At 37.2% G+C, this 24,293-nt stretch overlaps 1 protein-coding gene across 1 annotated transcript in view; it reads left to right on the top strand.

Annotated features, from left to right (window-relative positions):
• The window catches only part of sulf2b (sulfatase 2b), a 364,710-nt gene that overhangs the window by 101,512 nt on the left and 238,905 nt on the right, over positions 1 to 24,293 (top strand). The window contains exon 3 of the mRNA XM_039734694.1: positions 19,106 to 19,147. The gene's annotated coding sequence lies outside the window, so the exon portion shown is untranslated. The remainder of the gene's footprint in view (positions 1 to 19,105; positions 19,148 to 24,293) is intronic.

Below are 24,293 nucleotides of genomic sequence, written 5' to 3'. Positions count from 1 at the left end.
ACACGTTGGTCCTTTCCCTTTTACTGGATTATTTGCTAACCCTTAGGTGTTGCAGTATTCATTTAGCAGGCTTTACACTGGTACACAGCCTCTCTGTGCTATATATTGTTCTTGTGCCATCAATCAGTAAACCCTCCTTCTCCTCCTGGCATTTCCATATCCCTGCTCAAAGATCATGTCTTTATCTGTGCTAATAGCTTTGTTAGGGAGCAAAACCCTTTGCAGATTTTTGTTTGCTTGTTTGTTTGTTTTACTATATACCAGCAATCAGATTTGGTGTACTGACCACAATGCACAGAGGAGAAAAATTTAAAGTCAATTAAATGGATTTCTTAAACACAGTTTTAAATACAGTTAGTAACAAAACTGACAATGAGTGACCAAGATGGATCATAAAGGAAATTGAAAGCAAGGTAATTAAATATCGGCTATGGAGTTTATAACAATAATGTCAAACTATTTAAAATATGATTTAAAAAAGGACTGATACAGTAACGGTACAAATGCTTCGTGAAATGTAATGCAGTGTCCATTAGATACTTAGCACTAATGCATAATTAGAAGTCATTAGAGAATTCATTACCCTGAATGTCACAGAAACCAGCGCGATGCCATTAGTTACTGCGCAAGTGCGTTTTTCTCACTTTGATATAAAGAAGCATTATGATCTCTCACTACTGCAGTCATAAGCAGCAGATGTATTGCTTTTAGGACCCATTTTAATCAAAGTACTTTAATTTAATTCATTCCATTTATTAGATTGGTGGCAGTTAGGAAAAAGAAAAATGGAGAGAGAGAATTGCAGGGTCATATTTGAGATGTGAATCTAATGGGATAAAATGTCTATGTTTGCTATCAAGAGAATGTTCTGGTTTCATGCTTATTTTCTTGGTGTATTGGAAGGGTTTGTGTGCCTCAATGATCCTTAGAGTTAGGCTGTCCAGGGGTTTGCGTTCCTTTTAGGATGACCTGCAGCAAGCAGATCTAAGGGTGTTGGCCAGACAAATAAAATTCAATAAATGACCCTCTTGAATATTCTAATTAAATGATAAAGAACCTCATACCAAAAATAGAAACCAGCAATCACTGTTGGAACTGGGACTGGGAGTATCATTTGTTACTGAGATCCTGGAGTTTGGGTGACCCTTGTAGCCTGGCCGGACTCAGACTAAAGAAAATGCATGTTGCTGCCATGTGGGCTCACCATCTAAAAGGTGAAGGGAAACGGCAGGTGTAATGCCAGTCAAGTAACAGGCAGAAGGGAGACAGAACAAGGAATAATAAACCATAATACATGTTGACTCATGGGACATGATAATCACTTTGACAGAGTAGGAGCTGGAATCTGTGAAACCTGGAGGCTGAAAAATAGCCCAGCATTGCCTCAAGAACCAAACCCCTCAATCAAGGGTGGTCTCTCTTTTCTACTCTGTATTTGCTTCATGGGAGACATCCCAGGTAAACACAGAGATGTTCGCATGCCCTAGTTGGATAAGGTACAGTCACATCAATGTGACTTCAAATTGTATAAAGAAAAACTTTGACTGTTATTTGCATGTATGCAACAAACAACAGATAAGAGAATTATTTCTGGAGACATTAGATTCAGTGATTAAAAGGGTACATCAACGAGCCATCTAGTCCTGCTTCTGTGCTTACAAAGTAAATGACTGAGATGCCTAGAGGGGAGTGATTGGGAGGAATGGCCTGCTTAATCTTAATCTAAGTGGTCTCTGCATTTTTATGTTAGCCACAGAATTTCAATGACAAACACCATGTTTGAGCACAAGGTTACTCGGAAGTGTTCCTGATACCAGAGGACCAAAGATATCTGACTGACATTGCGGTTGTGTCACCTGATCTGAGGGTACACGGCATGTTCTACACACTTGTGTAAAGACAGGTAATGAGCTGTCAATAGATACTTCACAGTGAAGATCTGGCTCAGAAGAATGGAGTGTCCTTTTGATAGACCTGGTAGACTTAAATGGATTGTGAGGGTGTGCTGGGAACACCTAATGAAGGCCTCTGTTCAGAATAAGCTCATCTCCTGGAAAATCTTCTTCAGCATCTCTGAGAGGTCAGGAACGTGGAGTCCAAATAAACTGTGTTCTGGACCATAATAGTGGAAGCAGTTGCAAAGAACTATGGCCAAAATGTTGTTGGTGCCTATCATGGTGACAAGTGTAGGATCCATTGATGGGTAATGTTAAGCTGACAACTTGAAGAAAGAAGTCTGCCTTGCAATGGTACCAGGATAGTCTCTAGAGGATCTTTTCACTAACAGTCCAAAAATATGGCAGCTGTATCATTAGTCAGTGCGTGGGTTGAAGGAAGATTCTGGAAAACCATTCAACAACTCAAGAAAGATGAACAGGACATTCATTGCCCTTGCTGTTCTTAGTGAAGTGTTGAGAACTGGGGATGCTATTGAAAAGCAAAAAGAGCACATTGAGGAACTGTCAAAGCTCATTGTTGAGAACCCAAGTAGTTAAACCATGCCAAGGGGATGCCCACGTAAGACCTGGCTGCAGCAGATAGATGGTCATTTCCAGAGGGTGGGACTGGACTGCATGTCTGCCTAAAGGGTTGCCAACTAGGATCCCAAGCAGTTTCGTCATGTGGTGGGTGTGACAACACGCTGTACCAGTGCATGCTCTCCAACCTGACCTAGGCTTTAAAATGAATTAATCATTAGGAGCAATAAAGGAAAATTAATTCGGTAAAATCATTTAGCACTATTTTTTAAGGTAGTCAAAACATTTGCTGCATGTTGATTAATTATTTTTCCTCATTTCTTACTGTTATGCCATCAAATCAGAAACAGTTTCTGATTTAAATTTTGTAATTTGAAAACAACTTATAAATATCATAAAAGGTGACATAAATCATTTTTGTTTTAAATACACTTCTGAGCCTTTCATCATATTCATCACACCATCCTCAAAATCTACTCCAGGATGTTTACATGAGATCTGATAATCTGATGGAGTAATTAGTTTATTCCTATTGGTATAAAGAATCAAATATTGTTTCTGTCTATATTAAATTATAAATTAACAGCATCCTTGAGTCAGTGAGAGGGGGTTTATATGTGTGCACGTGCCCTGTGAAGAACTGGCATTTCTTATAGAAATGCATTCTGCTTTGTACTAGCTGCTGCCAAGATACCCACCATCCTGTTGTGACTCAGTAGTGAGGAAAACCGTTTCTGAAAATGGATGGATAAATTACTTTATTGAGGTGTTGTATAAATTAATATTTCTAAGTGAAGAGTAATTCATCATATTATGTTATTAAAGATTATTGTTACATATTGGAGCTTTTTCTTAAAACAGTCTTTAAGCTTATGGCTTCTTTACCCTTTAATTTCTTCTAGGTCAATAAATTGCCATCTATCGATTGCATTTTGATAGATATTCAGAAGATGACTGCAGTGTACAGGCTGAACTCACGGACTTTATAATCTCATCTTTAAGATACCACATCCACACCTATCTCCGGACTCAATTTAACCTAGGTTGGGGTGGCACAAAAGAAAAATGGCTGTGGAAACACAAAGACAAATAGTTTTTAGGTGCTGACAAGTCGGTTAGCTGATAAATAGCATGAAGAGATGCCTCAGACTTGATGTATTACCAGTGTTCTTGCTCCTCGATTCCGTGACATGCACACAGAAGACTTCATCTGCCACTTTTAGGCAGCGGAATGACTTTTTGTACAAAACCTAATGAAATAAAGTACTCAGGAATGGCTACAGACATTTTTGCTTTTTAAGTTTCGCTGCAATTTGTGCAAAGGGAAATGGTACTTGATTATGAACCTTTCTTTTTTTAACGTATTTCTTCCATTTTACTCTCTGCCTAATAATCTTTCTCTATCAAGAATACCTGACACATTTCAATGGCTGAAGTTCTCTTTTTCATTTCCTTTTAAAACTAATTTAAAGCAAATTCTACTCCTCAAACAATATCATTTTCCAGTAGACTATTTTGTGTTGGATAGTCTTTAAGGTTTGTGTATTCATCTTTGTATTTTTTTTCTTCAGTGCTTCTGCCTTAAGAGCTGTCTCACTCCATTAGCTGATGAATATAGCTGTGGCCTGCAGCAATTATCTTAAAACATACCTGATTTTATGCACTTCTTTATGTCTTAAATAATGCTTCTTTACAGCTCAGTGTTATTTTACAAAGCATTTCATAATTGAGCCTCTTTGAAAGGCGTTACAGATTTGACAGACACTCTTTGTGCTGCTTAAAGTATTCTCCACCTGCTCTTCCTAAGTAAAGCTCTAGCATTTATTATTGGCAAGAGGCAAGTGTATTTGCCCTTAAATATAACCAAAAAAATATGACCAAAAACTAAACAAGTGTCTCATAACTCCTTTGTGATGTTATCTCCTTTTCGGACTAATTTCTTAATCATTGTCACTGTCTACCAAAGACCTCAAACAGAGTACAGTGCAATTTCCCAACCTTATAAAAGCAGGTTAGTTTAAAACATTTTGATTCCCATTGTATAGTAAGTGTAACTCCAAGTTGCTTAAAATCACACTCTTGAATTGGCACTTTTGAATTATGCAAAGCTTATTGTTTCTGGATCCACATGAGCACATTGTCTCGAATTCAAGGTCACGAGGAGTCAGAAGCTATTTCAGTAGTATCAGGTCCAACCATGTGTGGGACAATAGTCCACCAGAGAGCCCCCTTTCACATACACCTGCTTGGAGAAAGTTTGGAGTCTGCAACCATCTGAACCTGAGTGTCTTTAGAGTTCTGGGAGAAGATTGGATCACACAAATAAAACCTATAAAGGTTAAAGAAGAATGTGCCAACTTCACAAAGACAGTGACCACACTACGACTCAAACCCGGTCCCATACCACCTCTGCACTGGTTTTATAATCTGCTTATATTAGTGAATAATTTTAAACTCTTACCTCACTTGTTATGTGAATATTTACACTATGTGAATAGTTTCACATTTTCTTATTGAAATATAGAGCCTTCACTCACACATTTGCTCACTCATGCAGTTATTCAACATTTTGTTGTATTTAATTGGGATTTTGCAGCACTGAGGAACATAAAAACTCTTTATTATAAAAGTGAAAAAATATTTGTCAGGTTCAACTATAAAGAAAGGATGAAAAACGTAGATTCCATTATATTCAAATTCCTTTGTTAATACACCTTTGATAGACATTGCAGCCATTATTTCCTTTCCTGATTATATGTGCTTTACTGCTATATTACTCAGACACCTTAAATGTGGATAAAGAATAAGGAATTCTTACTCATACCAGTCTACCTGTATGTTTAAGAGTATGCTGGCATTGCTTTGGCCTACCTTTGAGATGCTACCATGATGGAGTGGCAGTATGTTTTCAGACATTGCTCCACTCGAAGAGCAGTCTTCTTACAATGAATCAATCACACGGCTTCACATTAGGAATGGTTTTCAGCTTGATATGGGGCATTATGCTTTATGCCAGTTTTAGCTAACAGTGTATTGCAACTAACTATTTAAGCAAACTATTTAAAGGTCTCAGCTTGTTTCAGATTCTCAAGATTACTCCAAATTCCATTAAACTCTTGTTTTGCTCAGCTGTTGTTCAAAAGATTATGACCTGCCCTTGTCTGTAGTATCCAATAATTTCTGAGTTTCTAGCTGTCCTGTGAAGACTTCTTTGTCTTTATTCACAGCTGACAATCTCCATTGTCTAATGCTATTAATGACATGCATCAAGTCAAAAGTCAATACTAGTAGTTCAGCTCAATTTTGTGATTCATGATTTAGTACTTTGAGATGGATGGCGAATTTTCCAGGGTGATTTATTGTCTTGCATAATATTTTCTACTCTCATGACCCTGAATCAGATTTAGTGAGTTTGAGAATGCTTTCAGGTACATACTATATGCATATCTTACTGATTTTGCCAGATTGTGACTCTATAACTCACTATTATTAAGTTTCTGTTTGGACTTTGCTTTATGCAGTCTTGTTTTTTTGAACTTTTTAAGTTGTACTCCTTGACGTGATCCACCTCTCCAGACTAAGGAGCAGTTTGTTTGGTCTTTTGGAAGACCAGAGATACGTGTAATGTGCAGAGATCAAACAGAAACAAGACTTATTCCTAATGGAGAAGGATACATTTCGCAAGTGGGTGGCCTAACAGCAAACATGTCAAATTAGGTCCTGTAAAAAAAGGATGTAAAATACTAAATACAGAGCTCACTCCTCACTCTGGAATTTTTTATTTTTGTATAAACTTATTGCACTTGGTCTCAGAGTCTACTAAAGGCTCACTGGAAATCTATAATCAATATGTGACGTCCATTAAGTCCAGATTTATTAAGCACTTATTAAGCACTTAAGCAACAGTTTCCACCAGTTAAGTAATTCCTCTGGAGCTCCCACAGACCCCTTCGTTTTCTCACAGATGTTTAGCCTGGAGAAGATCCCTTGTTCTTCATAGACTAAGGGTTGTGTCTTATTTTCTCTGTTACTTTGTAGTGGACTTTATTGACTTTAGGCATTTGTGATGTCATAGATCTTTCTTTTATACAGATAGATAGATAGATAGATAGATAGATAGATAGATAGATAGATAGATAGATAGATAGATAGATAGATAGATAGATAGATAGATAGATAGATAGATAGATAAGAAAGTCATTATATGATAGATAGATAGATAGATATCCAGTACATCTCAATTGATGCCACTTCTTAGTAACCCCATTCCACATTTGCTTTAAATGTTCTTTTGTGTTCTTAGAAGCTGTTCTAACCAGCGGTGGGACTTCCTAAATCTTCCTAAGAGTTGACTTCCTAATATGAGACTTTAAGTCAGACTAAAGCAAAAATCCTCAAATACGCACAAGTGAACTACACTGAGAAAACCATTTAAATTATAAAGACAATTTTTCTACATAATACCACAATGAAATCTATTGTAGCACTAGCAGTTGATATGAGAGAAATCTGAAAGTTTTTTTTGACTCATTCATTTTCTGTAACCATTTATCCAATTCAGAATAATTAATTGGTTATCTCTTTTCAGAATTAGTTTACAAGGTTTTGCATCCATTATCCCCAAAAATGGATAGAGAGGGACATAGTAGCAAAGTGGTTATTGGTGCTACTGCTGGCTCACAGATCCAGTGTCCTGCGTTTGAATTCCCGTCCAACACTCAGTCATTATCGGGGTGGACTTTGCATGTTCTCACCCAACTGTGTGATATGTGTCTTAGGCTCTTTAGCCATTCTATATCAGTTTTATGTGAGTGTGTGTATGAGGGGGGTAATGTTATGGGGCTGGCACATTGTCCAAGTTATTGACTTGTCACTAATGCTGCTGGGATGGGCACTAGATCTCAGCACCCCTGAATTGTTTAAGAATAGTTGATATTCTATGTTCTGATGAGAGACACATGAACAATCCATTTAAAAGGATCTGTAGAAATGTATTTTTTCTATAAACTAATGGCACCAATTTTAAATTAAATAATTGACGCTTTCCTATTATAATGCAATAACATGACAAATCTCAAGGTGTGTAAATAATATTCATGATCATTGTAGCTCTGTAAGTGCAGAATCCCATACTTTTATTGATGCAGAAGTCTGGATAAAACTCTCCTTCTGGAAAATGGCTTTTTGGCTGATTTGGGAAACATTAGGCAGAGTTACTATTGCTTTATTCCTCAATTAAGACTTGGAAGAAACTGCATTTGAAAAGCAGAATATGGCAGTAGAAAACAAAGAAAATGACTGCACCTCAGTGTCTCAAAGGGCTGCATTCAGAAAGCATTAGTTTGTCAAGTCAATGCATTGAACTGCTAAGCATTTAATGCCTGTCTAATATTTTATGAACCTCACCCATAGTGCGCTTCACATAGGTTGAATTATACATGGGGTCTAGCAGCTGAAACATTTGCCAGCAATCCTGATGGAATCAATCACTTCTCTCTCATCAAGGAAAGTCAGAAGAAACAGAAGCAATGAAACATGGCCGAGGAACTGTAGGCTTACAAATTTGCTGTATATGTGTACATTTGGAGCTTTTGGAGACATCATGATTTTTTTAGCAAAGCGCCTTCAGGGTGGGGTCTTTGTAGTACAATATACTCTTTAATACTGCTGTTAAAACTTAAGTACAGTATGCTTGTTAAAAATTAAGCCTTGTCTTCTGCAAAGCCATCATACAGAAAGGACATCTAGGCACCAAACCAGTTTGTAAATTTTAAGATATGATCACAATGCACTTCAAAAAGCAAAAAAGAGTGTGATTCAAAATAGCAGAAAAAAATAGAGTACAGGTGGGATTGTTATTTAGAGGCTGTCAACCAACATCTACTTGAAATGCAGATTATTATTCAGCTACTGCACCTTTTTACATTTCACAAAAGACGCTACTATTGTCAAGTTTTTCAAAATCTTTCAAATTGTTTGCTTTCATAAAATCTTCTCAGACACTGGTGTCTTCAGATTGTATTATAATTGTTAGTATTCAATGCAACTTTGCACATTTCTCATGTCTATCTGTAATCATAAAATTTTGATTCCTCAGCAGTTTTCTTTCCTTCAGATATGAAGATATTTTTATGGCTTTTATTTTTATAATTTGCAGTCTCTGAGGGACTTTTCTACCTTTAACATCTATCCATCCATTTATCTACTTTCTAATGCACTGTGTTATTATTATTATGATTATAACTATTATATGTTTGGCTGAAGTCTTAATCCAGGGAGGCTTAAAAATCAAGATAAGGTACAGTTATCTTCTACAGTAGGAACCTATAAGGCTTATTTGACCTACTCAGTGTCACAGAGCAGGAAACAAATGATCAGCTCTTTGTTTTAAAGTTCAGTTCCTTAGCCCCCTATATTATTCTCATTTTCAAATGCAAATTCAAATTTCTACAGATATTTTCAGTTGAATCGTCCATCATAAGCTGCATTAATAATGTAGATGAGTCAGAGTATAGGAAAGTCATGGAGGATTTCGTCTTGTGGTGCAGGAACAACAATCTGCAACTCAACATACAGTAAGCAAGACAACAGAGCTGGTGGTGGACTTCTGGTGTGCCAAGGGGCCTGTGAGACCGGTCACCATTCAGGGGGAGGATATGGGAGTCATGCAGAGCTACAAGTACCTGGGGGTACACATGAATAACAAACAGGAGTGGTCTGACAACACAGTGGCGTTGCACAAGAAGGGCCAGAGCAGACTGGACTTGCTAAGGAGACTCAGAACTTTTAATGTGTGCAGCAAGCTGCTGGCAATGTTCTACCAGTCAAGTGTGGTGTTCTACGCTGTGGTCTCATGGGAAAGCAACTTCAGCTCATGAGATGCATAATGCCTGAATAAACTTATCAAGAAAGGCTGCACCATCACAAGGCAAGCCCTGAACACACAGGAAGCTGTTGTAGAAAAGGGGATTTGGCAAAATTGAATCCCCTCCATGAGATGCTTTCTTGGAGTACTTTTAGCCACAAGCTCTTTTCACCATAGTGTGCTAAGAAGCTCATCTGGGGGTCTTTACTGCCCACTGCTAGCAGACATTTCAATGCTTCCTCCCGGGGCACTCGTTAAGTTTATTTTGAAATACCATTTTGAAATATCTGAACAATACACATTTATTTATTTGTTTGTTTTATATTTACATATCAATTGATTGATTGGCTGTATTATTTGTCCTGTGAGTCTGTATTCTTGTTTTTGTTTTTCTGCTGCTATATGCATGTGAATTTCCCCTTGGAATTAATAGAGTGTATCTAATATAATGTAATCTAATCTAATCTAAATAAAAATAGTAAATTTTGTAATTGACTGACTGAGTAAGTATTTTATTTTGGGGGGCATAGGCTAGGTAGATTGTCTGCTCAACAAAAATCAGAATAAGTAACACAACCTAGGCAAAATTGAAAGATGTAACATTAAACCAGTGTGCCAATACTAGAAAGAGAACCAAACACAAACAAGGAAAACACCAAGGACATCAAACCAGACAGATAAAGCTTCACCCTAGAATCAATCCTGGTACACTTTGATTGTTAAATATTCTAGGTCAGTCTCCCAACTGAAAGAGAATTCTTTATATATAAGATAAGGCCAGTGATGTCACGTGAATGTGTATGTAGTCTGTGTGAGTGATACTCAACTGGAGGAACATGGGGGGAGCGCAAACCACTATGGGGCCCGTGTAAACTTCCAGGGAAGCCATAAGATGAATGAAAGTAAGTATAAAAGAGCAGCATGATATTTAAATTACTATAAATCAAGGTAAGCAAGGGTGTCAATGTTACAGCCCTTGGGATATTTTTAAAGTGGCCTGCCTCATCAAAATTCAAAACTTTGAAGATTACATTTACAATCCGTCTCCACTGTCTGCATCATGTTCCCGGTAGAAATCCAATGGACTCCGCACATATGTTTAGATGTCGCATGGCTCAGTAGAATAGGAACAGGCTGCTTGTAAAGACTCAGCAAGAAAAAATGATGCCAAATGATACCAACAATTTGACCGTCTTTTTAAGGTTAAACGGATGTTTGGGCTGGTCACCCTTCCGCTGCTTGCATGCATTTGACCACAGCCCTTCATGTTGTTCTTGTCTTTTCTACTGACTCGATCCTTGTATGTGGAGAGGAAATGCATTTGTATTTCTACTTGTGCTGAATGTGGCACTGATTTATGGAATTGCTGCTTTGCTGAATCCAGATGATAGCAAATTAGCTTATTTGATTAGAGTTATGAAAAACTGTCTGCACAAACTAATTATTCATTTTTAAAATTATATTTGATTTTTTATTTTCAGAAATACTTAATCATGTTATACTTAATTTAAAAAGTAGTGCTTAAGACAAGCGAACGGTGAGCAGCTTTTGATGTTGCCAATAATATTTGCAGTGACAACTAAACATTTTAGTACTTCCGGATTATTATTTATCCCTAAAAAAAATACCAACTCATTTTATGATTATGATTAAGAGATTCAGGCACTAGTAAAAATGCTTTTATTTAATGAAAACTTACAGGCTGTTTTTACAATGGCCTATTAATTTTGCATTATGCTTTTAAAAACAAGTGTAAAAGCACTAGCAGGACATATGCTTCTATTAACAAATTAGTGTTTAAAAACAAGCACCTTTGTCAAGACTACAGTAAAAGTACAGAAGGGTAAAGTTCTCGGCCTATGTTGGGGGGCACTCCAATATTCTTGTGGTATCCTGAGGACCTTGGAAGAACAAAGGCTGAGAGCCGCTGCACTATACGACTATGATACCAGTGACATACTGTATCAGTGTTCAGTTTGCAGTGCGCCTGATAGTTTTATCAAGGAGTCGTGCTGCAAGCACTTACATGTAAAGCAAAGGAAGGTAATAAATGTGCCCCAAGTAAATTCTGTCAAATCCAGAAAAATCAGTCTGTGTATACCTGTAAAGGTAAACATAAAAATTGAAATAATTTTGTATACCGCAGAAATTAAAGAAAATGCATAGATGTGTAAATAGCAAGATTAAGTCAGATTTGCTTAAAGATGGGCTTGACTCCTGAGCAGCACGCACTGCTGTTTCCCATGAATAATGTAGTCATGAGCTTAAATGTGAATTCATGATCCTGAATTCAAAAGAAACGGGGAAGAAAATGAAGAAATGGAAATTATAATAAAGTGCTTGTTTTATATTTTGCACATACAGTATATAGTTTCTTGAATGGTGTATGTTGTGTGCTTAATTGTATATTATTATTTGAAGAAATGGAAATTATAATAAAGTGTTTTTTTATATTTTTGCACATACAGTATAGACTTTAGTTTCTTGAATGGTGTATTTTGTGTGCTTTACTGTATGGAATAATTAGAAACATTTGACCTTCTAGAGATTCCCACATGAATTTCTTGAATTAATGTTTTGTTGGGTTTTTTTTTTTTTCAAATATGTGGAACTAATGCAAATTCATATTAAATTAATAAATGTCAGTTTGTGTGAGGTGTGTCCCTAATGATCTGCATTTCTAATATTGAGATACCTGAGTCACTTCATCTGTCATTTATTTCTTAAAACGTTTAGCTTGTAAAAAAACACAGATGAGACTTTAAGGGCATACTCTATTAATTAATATGGTAAAACTATTTTAAGGAAAGCCATTCATTACAGCTGCCTGCAGCTCACAATAAGTGCTCATTTGTATGAGTAAGGCCACTTGCTTCAGGTTGACTCATACACTCATGCATATTTGAAATATTTTTTTCCATTATAGGTTAATGCAGACTAGAACTTTTCTCTGTGTCACTGGATGCACTGCAGCAACCTTACACCAGATGGGATGTCATTCCATAAACATATGCATCATCTTCCACTCATTGATACTTGGCCATTTCTGCATCAGCAGCTACAGATTATGAAGCTGTAGACAGCAGCATGAACTACAGTGACACCCCATTTTGTGCCTAAGTAGAGTAACCCACTTAAAAATGATTGTAGTAATCAAAATGTTTGTATTTAAATGGGAAAGAGAGGTTATTTTGAAGTTCTATGCACATATTTACCAAGTTTCCCATAGTAGGAAAATGATCTTAAACGGGTTAAAAAATCTTAGAGTGATGCAATTTTGTTCTTCTCTTAGGTGTGGAGGTAAAAGCATTTTCTTGGTTTTCATAATTTAGGAAACCACTTCAACAGGCTTTAGGAGAGCTTGTGAGCAGCGCTGCCAGAATAAGGCAATAAGGCAGAGATCAGCACACACATCCCGAGAAAGGCTTAATGTTTTGGAAATGCAGGACAACAATGAACTCCATATTTGACAGAGATGGAATAATACCCTGTAAGTTATATGATCACTTCATTAACAAGGAGAAGCCATGCACCATCAGCTGAAATGAAAGTGTTGTTAACATTATGAGTACAATGCAGCTTTGCAAAAGCGATGCTTTCAGTATATCGCAACCAACCATTATGCAAATGTTGCACCAAACTTTGAATGCCCTTACAGCGCACGAGATAACATGCAGATTTATAAATTTCCCCACTAGTCCACATAAGGTAATGTTAAAGCAAGCTGCATTCTCAAAAATCAGCATGCACATATAGATTATTGTTCCAAATGTGGATGAGCAGACATATGTCAACAGCAAGCAATATCACAGTTTCAGCACACAGGTGGTCATGGATGCAAACTGTAATTTAGCAGCCATCCTATTACCCTGACAATAGACAGAACTGGATGGGTGATTGACTTACAGTCACACAGGTGAGCAAACCCCTGGAACATTCCCATTACACTTTGCAAGCTTGGGAAGGTTTAAGAAAGCAGACTCCAAAGGGATTGGATAAATAAAACCTCGTCAAAGATAAGGGGGAATCATGGAGATACACAGACTTCAGAAACGGCTCAAAAATATCTGTGGCTAGTGGCCATAACAGTGGGAAGGTGATTGTCTATGTGGATCATTCATTATTATGTAAATGTGTCCATTATTGGGCTTTACTCGCATTCAGTGTGTGAGCCTCAGTCTTTCCATCTCAAGGCTCGTTACAGTTTTAACCTTGATGTTGATGCGAAAAAGCCATAATTACGTTCAGCTTAGCACAATATGGATGTTTTCTTAATTGTTTCTGACACAATACCTCTTACCATCAAACAATAAGGTGGGAAAACTTTGCCATACTGGAAGTGACAAAGAAATCATACTGGCATGGAAAACTTTTATACATTGAGTATATTGTCTTTTGAGTAGTGATTAATATACTGTAGAGGGCATAAACATCTTGAAACAGATAAGCAGGAAAAAAAATGCAAGCTAGAACTACTGTCTAAACACATTGGGTTATTTTGCATTAAAATCTCAATGGAAATTATTTTATATTTAATTAATAGAATTTTAGTTGTATATTTTTTTGAAGTGTTTTAAAACTGCATCCTTCCTCTCATCTAAGTGGCATCTGAAATCTTTTTTCATTGTGGCATCTTTTGTTCTACAAGGTATATCAAGATTTTATATTTGAACAGGAAATTAGTGAAAGAGGCATTGATAGATAGATAGATAGATAGATAGATAGATAGATAGATAGATAGATAGATAGATAGATAGATAGATAGATACTCTATTAATCCCAAGTGGAAATTCACAGTGTAACCAATTAGTCTTTGCTTGCCCAGCATCCTTGTCTCAAAACATCTTGCTGTTTACTTTCTCAGTGGTATTATGCCTGCCATGCACATGACATGCCTACACATTTGTCCACGTGTTTGCATTCAGGTTTGAACTGAAACTAATTTTGAACTAATGTAAAAGTAAGAAATTCAACATGTAAGTATTGTAAAAAATACAAGTAAATAGTAAGAGTATATTATAACTACAATCTAATGCATGTGGGTATGTAAAATTTAAATATAATTTTGAAAAAAGTTAATACACTTTGCATTGATCAAAATCTAAAAGGTAGATTATTGTTGGATCAGTAAAGAATGTATCATAAGTGGACACCTAATGAGCAGAGAAGCAGTTCTTCCATTCACAGACTTGAGAGGCATTTTTATTGATTCATACATTTTTATTAAGTGGCATCACACTGGCACCATGCTTACCACTGTGGCATCCAAGGTCTGGAGTAATGGATTCAAAGCTTCACTTAATTATACTCTATTTGTGCATTGCTTATTGTTTAAGTGTCCATGTAGGTTTTCTCCAGTTTCCTCTCATTTCCCAAAAATGTCCTACCTGGATGATCAACAACTCAATCAATGGTGTTTGCTGTTTGAGTCAGTGAGCTTTAAGCTGGCCTGGAGCTGTTCTTAGAGTTGGCTTCTGTCTAGCTTTTGACACTGTGGGAATGCCCAATGACTCCATAATGGACTAAGGAAGTTCTTTTTATTTGTAGATATTATGAAGGTAGATTAGGCTGCAAACAACCCAAACGATTATTGGTTTTAGTTATAAGTTACAATGAAAATGAACTTGCTCAGCTTAAAGCTGCTAATAATTAGGTAGACTGAGTTGTGGTGATGTAACATCTGTTTGGCTCCATTAAGGGTACAAAATCCTGCAGAAGCCGGAGGAATGGAGAGTGAATGCGTCACTCAAACAGGCTATCAGAAAGGAGAATAATGTTATTTACTTATTTGAGCCATTGCTAAAGGCAGAGGAGAATTCCTGAATTATATACTATTATTATATACTATTTAGTTCAGAAGGTGCACATGTAACATATAAATGGCCCAACAATTATCCCCATATCATTCAAAAACCAGTTTGACTTATGTCCAACAATAACTACCATAGACATTGCTTAAATTAACATGGATGTTTTGCACTCTGCACTGTTTATTCATAGGACCAAGCCTGTTGATCTGCAAAACCTTTGCATGAGTAGTTTTTGAGGTGCATAATTTATTTAAATATATATGAATACACAAATGGAGACACACTCATGCACGTACACTCACACACTCAAAGAAATTCATAAGTGAAGATAACTGGCAGCTTGTTTGCCACACCAGAGCGCACACTGGATGACGAACACACACACACACACACACCCACAGACACACACTCACACAGACATAAACAAACACACGTTGATCTGTAAAGGTCGACAGGCACAGAGCCATTAAGTCACCCCTGTCCCAATCTGTCTATCTGTGCAGTTTGTTTACAGAACCAAAGTGTTTAGTTTGAAATTAAATATAATTGAAGTCGCTCACTTCATTCAGTTTCCAGTTCATTTTGCACGTATTTATTTGTGTACACAACACATGTAAGTGAACTTACTTAATGGTATATTGCACTATACAATCAATTGCTGTATTGTAAAATACTCCATTGAGTGATTTCCTGTGGTATCATCATGTAAGTGCCGTATGGGCCATTCCATAATGACTTTTCTTTTAATTTGCTTTTTAATGAGTTCTCTTTTACATGCGTTTATAGCATGATACTGTATGGCACACATCAACATAAAAAGTGAAATTGTACAGCTATAGTAATGGGGTTTGTGAGGGCTATCCAACTGCACTCCTTAAGCACTTCTATTTATGGATTTTTTTTTACCTCTTCTTTTATTGTCCTCTTCTAAAATCTACCAGCATGATTTTTTTTCCTGCCAGTAAATATCTAACACTCCTACATAAGACTTCATAGGCAACCTCGTTAGCTAGAAGACAGACGGCATCCTGCAACGAAAGTTGCTTCTCCCTCTTCCTCCCTCTGGGTATTTTCTGACAAGTGAGCTCCAGATGCTTCTCATCAAGTCTTTGCTGGACGTCTTTTATGCTTTAATCTGCCTGTACTATGCACACGTAGGGCTTTTGTCATCTTTTACCACATATTCCCAAAGGCACTTTTCATTTAAGGTTTTCTGAACTGAGCAGCATGTAACACTTGGATTTCATAGGCAACCTTTGGGTTATGAGATTGCTTAACAGTATTGCTATGCACTGCGATAACTACAGAACAGATCATTCTCAGACACAATTTTCCAGGGGTGAATCCCAGAGTACTAGGAGAACCTTTAAAAGGGTCAGAATTCTTCAGACCGCATTATCTATGAGAGACTAAAGCCAACATTATGCACCGACTAAACAGAAAAACAATTACCTAAGACAGACAGTGAGGTGCTGAATATCACGTCTTGTGAGACAATTTACCGTATACAATAGTATGATGGTAATAATCCATTTTTTTTTAAATATATTCAAGACCTTCCCAGAAACTGTAAGTGGAGAATATTAAGATTCTATAAGGGAGAAATTTTATGAAGGAATTGGTTATTCCCTTGGAGCTCACAAGATGATTTGATAGTAGAAGGTTTTAGTTTCGATTTCATATTTAGAGTAGACCAGTTCCAAAATGCTTGTTACATGTTCACGTTACATACTGTAGTCTCTTTAAAGCTCCCCTCTTATGTAACTTATGACTTTTTGTGTAATGTATTGTTTCACCGTCACATAGTAATTATCTGGCTAGTGATCGACTTTCAAAGAGCTCAGGGCTCACATGTTTTGTGAATTGTATCTTTATTAAATGATTGCATTGATTCTGTGCAACTTAACCTCATTTATGAGCACAGAGCTTATGTGGATACATTCCTGTTAATGTGTCTGCTCTAGAGCAGAGCATCATATCTGTTTGTTTGTCTATAGACAAGGACAATAGTGGCTTAGTTTGAATAAACTTTCCCAAGTATATGTATCTACTATAAACAGTACAAGCTATGAGAATTAATCTGGTGCAGAAATGTATTCTTTTTATACACATGTGCTGTCACATCTTAACCTCTTCTTTAAACTTTCATTTTGTCTTGAAGCTCGCTTTGGTTTATCAAGAATAGAGTTACCAGGTTTCATTACTGTGCTTGCACGCTGGCTCTGCTCAGTGTCTTTAACCTTCAAGTTTTATGCATTAATTGATATGACTTTTGTTAAGTGGGATATTTGGGCACCATTACGAAATGATCATTACTTTTGTATTTAGATATGATAAAGAAAAATAAAATATAACAATAAAGTGAGTCTATAGTCCGCAAGAAAAGACAAAAGGAAAAAGTTTCAGGTTAAAAATGCACCACTAGTGTAATATGGAATGAAATCCCCACAATTGATGATGATATTGTCTGCTAGTCCTGATGTGGGGCCATACAGTTGTCACACAACGTCCTGCTACACATCTGTCCAAGAACTGTCTACAGTAATACTGGGCTTGGTGTAACCAGCTCAGCAGATACATCTTTTAAAGCTTGCAGTTACAGTTTGCAGTCAGATTTGTGTTTTTTTTTTTTTTAAATCACAAGAATTATCCATGCACGGAAAACTTACTTAGAAAGAGGGCTTCAGATTGTAGTAACTGGTCTGAGCACTGTATAGCTGCATACGTTATGTCTTAAATGTATTCAGTTTGTACAGGTTGCTTGTTTATTTGTTTGAATTTGACATTTTAGTCATCAGTTAAATCATACCTACTAATCTTAGTAACATAGTATCTTAGCAACTATATTTAACTAAAGGAAGGACTCCTTAGTTCATAACCTTTTTTGTCATTTACTTTGAGTTTGTGCTGACCTTTCAGTTTAGCAATTATGGTTTTGCTTTTCCTGCCTTTGACTCTATTTGTTTAGATGATTTTATAATAGCGTTCGTCTTCTATCTTAGCCACTCTAAAATAACAACAACCTGTTCTACAAATGCCTTCTCGCTTGAAATTGATTTTACTAGAAAATAATAATGGGGAGTAGTTAAATAATATACTGAGTCCCAGATAGTTCACAGATTCTGGCATTACAAAAATTTGGAATTAATTGGCTAATTGTCTGCAGCAGCCCTCACATTTAGAATTGAAATCTACACACTGACTTTCCTAACCACTGTCTTCCATGGATGTCTCAGCTCCTGATGTATATCTTATTGCTCTTCAATTTGAGTGGCATGTTGACATGTTCATTTAGTCCTTAAAGGCCCCATACGTTTCCAGGTAATCATTATCAAGATTAATTTAATCATTATCCTCTTTCAAAGCCAGAGGGTATGTTTTCATGAGTTCTATATTTGCCTTATGAATTCATAATATCTGCCCTTAATTAGTGATTTATTATTTCCATTCACTCATAATTCCAAACTCATTTATTGCAGTACACGTCAGCAGGAATCCAGAACATATCCTAGCAGGATAGAAAGTTCATCTAATCGCACACATTCACACACACACGCAGACTCACTAGCACTGGGACAATTTACAAATGTCATTTAACAAAATAGGCATGAGGAAGGAATAGGTAGGAGTACCAAAGATATGGCAGAACATGGAAAGTTCATATAGATAATGATGGAGTTGTACTCATTCTTTGTATTTTTTCTGTTGTTTGTAAAATGCTGCTTTCACTAACAAGGAAGAATGAAATTGTACCATATGAACATGACAATAAATTTGAACTTGAACTTAAGTGGTGGTCTATCACAGGGCAGATTCTCCTTCGCAGGCAGCCCATTTAACAGTATAGCCCCCTTATGACACACAAACACTTTAAGTGGGTAATAACAGCTAAAATGATCTGTTATATTAAGCAAATATTGTTTGATTTATTTCAATTGTTATTTGTGTTTCAGGTTGAACGTCTTAGCAGTGACAAACTGTGGAAGCTCCTCAAGGTGTGTTTATCCTTCCTTTTTATTCCTGCTTTTCCTTAACATTTCTAAATTAGTCAAGCATGCAGGGTTGTGTTCAGATGGTGGCTTAGCTGAGAATCTCTGGCAAATTGTAGCGCTGTCTGTGTTCTGTCTGAATTTTTCTAACCCTCAAGTAATCCAGCACTGTCATTTTCCCTGATCGGAGTGTGAATATGGTTGCAGCTATCCAGTTTGTATCGTTTGCTTCAGTTTTCGGTTTTAACAGCATTGTTATTTACTGAATTTGAGGACTTTATTCAATACATCAAGTGCATTTCTATAACAATATTCTATTTTCAATTAAACCTATCTACTTGAAAGTTGCTTTTTGAGCAATTTCCCATTTTATATCATTTCAAGCCATGCTTTTTCTCTAACTGCAGCAATATTTGTCACTCATCTACTTCTGAGATTTATAGAATTTTCTATTTTTAAATTGCTATTTTACACATTTTATCTTCTTTGTTTAGAACATGTGCACATAAAAGGCGCACACACACTTCTTCCTTCCTGCATTGTTGTGAAGCTTTGTTTAAATATCACTGTCGGTGAAAAAAAAAGGTCAGTCCTGACAGAAAACATCAATTTTGTTCCAAATGAGTTTAGAAGGTCGAGTGGCCCATCTTGTTGCATGTCTCATCTCAAATGCCCCCTGGTGCTTTATACATTATTTTTAAAAAGCCATCTCATTATTTTTCTCCTTTTTCATTCTGATGCTCTATTGCATTTTGTGACACCATATATCGCAGTATGAGCTCCTCACGTCTTCACAGCATTTGTTCCACAGCTGTTGTCTGAGTACTTTGTAAAGATTGTGATTCTGTTCGGTATACCTAACTAGTAATGATTCAGCTGGCTTAAAGTACTGAGGGGCCAGCCACTGAACGCTGTAACACAGCTCCTAACGTGTCCAACTTTTTTTCAGTCCATGTACAAAGTTTCCATGTAACACCCTTGCTGCACCCAAAATGGTATAAAGTGAAAACTGCAGAGCAGCGTAAAACAGACAAGACACGCATAACATTGTGCACACAAGGGTTCGAAACAGGCAGCACAATATTTCTTTGATAATGTAAATATTGCTGTACAGTAAATTTTATAAAAACTTTTATGGAATAGACACAACAATAGTGAAAAAATGAAACCTAGAGTTACCGTATGTTCTTGGGGTTTCACTCTGACCCCAGCTTTAGAATGACTGTGATCTATGGACTCACTTGGAAACCTACAGGCAAGACAGACAAGTACAAATACTAAACTCAGAGAATACTAAGTGTTATACACATTAAAGAATAGTTTAGTGTAGTTCCCAATTTCAAAAGATATACAGAAGCATAGGTAACCCCAAGTGGAGCATATAATAAACAGGAACCATATATGAAATATACTGTATAAGAAAGGGCGGAGCAGCTTCCTTTATTGTGGGAAGTGACATCCTTTACATGTTCTGCAACTCTGTAATGGCCAGTGTGATTTTCTACCCTGTGGTATACTGGGCTGGTAACATCATTTCAAAAGAAGCCCACCGAATCAATAAGCTAATTAAAGGGGCAAGATCAGTTATAGGACATAATCTGGACCTTCTAAGGGTAGTAGCAAAGGAGAGAATGAAAACAAATCTAAGTGACATTATGAACAATGCTGCACATCCTCTCTCTGACACACTAACACTGGGGACTTTTAGCTAACAAATTATTTAACAGAAATGTATCAAGAAACACGAATGGGGCTCCTTTATAGCAACCACAGTATGCCTGCATAATCCTTTACTGTGACTGTTATCTTATCATTAGCCCTGAGGTTTTCTTCTTTTTTTTGTAATTCTTTGAGGGGGTTGTTGTTTGTTATAATATTTCCTAGTACAAAGTACCACCTATCTATCTATCTATCTATCTATCTATCTATCTATCTATCTATCTATCTATCTATCTATTGTAGACTATGGCTCGGACGCAGACAGGCGGACAATGATGGTTCAACCCACACACGTTTATTATACATAATTTACTATTTACAACAGTGCACACAACCCCAAATAACTCCCCTAAAAGACCAGGCCTCTACCCAATGCCTCTTTCTTCAGGCCGCCTCCACTCCTCTCCAACAAGACTTGGTCCTCTCCTCACCTGACTCCAGCTATCAAATGGAGGGAGACGGCCCCTTTTATCCCCACCCGGACGTGCTCCAGGTGCCTCCCAATTAGCTTCTGCCAGCACTCTCCAGTGTGGCGGAAGTACCGGCTGCACAACCGGAAGCACTCCAGGTGTCCCTGGTCTTCTTCCCCCCAGCACTTCCGGGTGTGGTGGAAGTGCTGAGTGCCAGGGCTCCTCCGACACTGGGGCACCCCCTGGCAGTAGCCACAGGCCCCTATAGGGTTGAGCTTCCATGCTCAGTTCCCGTGGTCCCCAAAGCCACCAGGGTGGTCGCCCCCTCGTGGTCTGGAGGAGGCGCAATCCCTCCTCCGGTCCTTCTGGGCATCCCGGCTGGGTGCCACCCCCAGCCACTTGCCACACTATCTATCTATCTATCTATCTATCTATCTATCTATCTATCTATCTATCTATCTATCTATCTATCTATCTATCTATCTATCTATCTATTCATTACAGGGTAGAGGTGTTCAGCCATGGTTACAATAACTATTAACCACTCTAAATACTAGAGATAAAAAACAGGTTTCATTGAGTGATTTACAAGTCTACTGTTACTACTAAGCTTTAATTCAGATTGGGACCTGTTTCTGTGGTTAAGCAACTATATCGCAATAACTAGTCATATAAAAAACACCCATTTGTCACAACATAAATGAAAGAGGTGTTTATTTTGATGTGCTTATGACTGTAAATGGCAACACCAGTTTGTTCCCTTGGAAGATGAAAGATAAATGTGCATTGTTGCTCTGCTTTTCTGAAAAAAAAAGGGAGAGCAAATCGGCAATGAATTGAATTGGCACATTCTTCCTCTCACACCTACACATTACCTGAATGCTAATGGGCTTCAGTGTTCATACACTGATTGTGTGAACTTTAGACTGTGAATAATAATGAGAAAAGTGGGAACATGGAAATTTTCAAGCTCATGGTATGATTTGTAGTCCAGTGTGCCTCAAGCATGTTTTCTATGCAGACAGCACTAGTATCAAGGGAATCGTAGGTGCTGAGAGCCATCACCCAAGTCCACATCTGAGGCAAGTTTGGCTCACTCATCATTTGCTTCTGGCTGTAGTTAAATAATCTTTTTCACTCTAATTCACATGAATGTACTTATAGAAAATTTCAACATAATAATAAGTTCTTCTTAACTTAATTTTAGAAACTCCGCTGCATGTTTATTTTGAAGCCTACTAAATTACCATCATTTATCACATTATCCCAAATACCCGATACCCTTTTTAATGTTATGTAGAATGATTAATTCTATGTAAAATCATTCATCTTTCTGAAACTATACGGAAGGGAAAAATTTGTTTTAATTTATAAGACTATGGGGATATACAGTGGTGTGAAAAACTATTTGCCCCCTTCCTGATTTCTTATTCTTTTGCATGTTTGTCACACAAAATGTTTCTGATCATCAAACACATTTAACCATTAGTCAAATATAACACAAGTAAACACAAAATGCAGTTTTTAAATGATGGTTTTTATTATTTAGGGAGAAAAAAATCCAAACCTACATGGCCCTGTGTGAAAAGTAATTGCCCCTTGAACCTAATAACTGGTTGGGCCACCCTTAGCAGCAATAACTGCAATCAAGCGTTTGCGATAACTTGCAATGAGTCTTTTACAGCGCTCTGGGGGAATTTTGGCCCACTCATCTTTGCAGAATTGTTGTAATTCAGCTTTATTTGAGGGTTTTCTAGCATGAACCGCCTTTTTAAGGTCATGCCATAGCATCTCAATTGGATTCAGGTCAGGACTTTGACCTAGGCCACTCCAAAGTCTTCATTTTGTTTTTCTTCAGCCATTCAGAGGTGGATTTGCTGGTGTGTTTTGGGTCATTGTCCTGTTGCAGCACCCAAGATCACTTCAGCTTGAGTTGACGAACAGATGGCCGGACATTCTCCTTCAGGATTTTTTGGTAGACAGTAGAATTCATGGTTCCATCTATCACAGCAAGCCTTCCAGGTCCTGAAGCAGCAAAACAACCCCAGACCATCACACTACCACCACCATATTTTACTGTTGGTATGAAAACTTCAACTTTTGTCTCATCAGTCCACAAGGTATTTTCCCAAAAGTCTTGGCAATCATTGAGATGTTTCTTAGAAAAATTGAGACGAGCCCTAATGTTCTTTTTGCTTAACAGTGGTTTGCGTCTTGGAAATCTGCCATGCAGGCCGTTTTTGCCCAGTCTCTTTCTTATGGTGGAGTCGTGAACACTGACCTTAATTGAGGCAAGTGAGGCCTGCAGTTCTTTAGACGTTGTCCTGGGGTCTTTTGTGACCTCTCGGATGAGTCGTCTCTGCGCTCTTGGGGTAATTTTGAACGGCTGGCCACTCCTAGGAAGGTTCACCACTGTTCCATGCTTTTGCCATTTGTGGATAATGGCTCTCACTGTGGTTCGCTGGAGTCCCAAAGCTTTAGAAATGGCTTTATAACCTTTACCAGACTGATAGATCTCAATTACTTCTGTTCTCATTTGTTCCTGAATTTCTTTGGATCTTGGCATGATGTCTAGCTTTTGAGGTGCTTTTGGTCTACTTCTCTGTGTCAGGCAGCTCCTATTTAATTAATTTCTTGATTGAAACAGATGTGGCAGTAATCAGGCCTGGGGGTGGCTACGGAAATTGAACTCAGGTGTGATACACCACAGTTAGGTTATTTTTAACAAGGGGCAATTACTTTTCACACAGGGCCATGTAGGTTTGGATTTTTTCTCCCAAATAATAAAAACCATCATTTAAAAACTGCATTTTGTGTTTACTTGTGTTATATTTGACTAATGGTTAAATGTGTTTGATGATTAGAAACATTTTGTGTGACAAACATCAAAAGAATAAGAAATCAGGAAGGGGCAAATAGTTTTTCACACCACTGTATGAGAGAAAATGAAAAAGTAAAGGCAACTTACCCTTTAATACCAGTAATTATGAGCAGATGAACATCCCTGCAGGTCAATGCACTTC

This window comes from Polypterus senegalus, chromosome 14, assembly GCF_016835505.1.
Source record: "Polypterus senegalus isolate Bchr_013 chromosome 14, ASM1683550v1, whole genome shotgun sequence".
In the NCBI taxonomy this organism is placed as follows: Eukaryota; Metazoa; Chordata; class Cladistia; order Polypteriformes; family Polypteridae; genus Polypterus; species Polypterus senegalus.
This window is presented reverse-complemented; position numbering and strand designations above follow the sequence as displayed.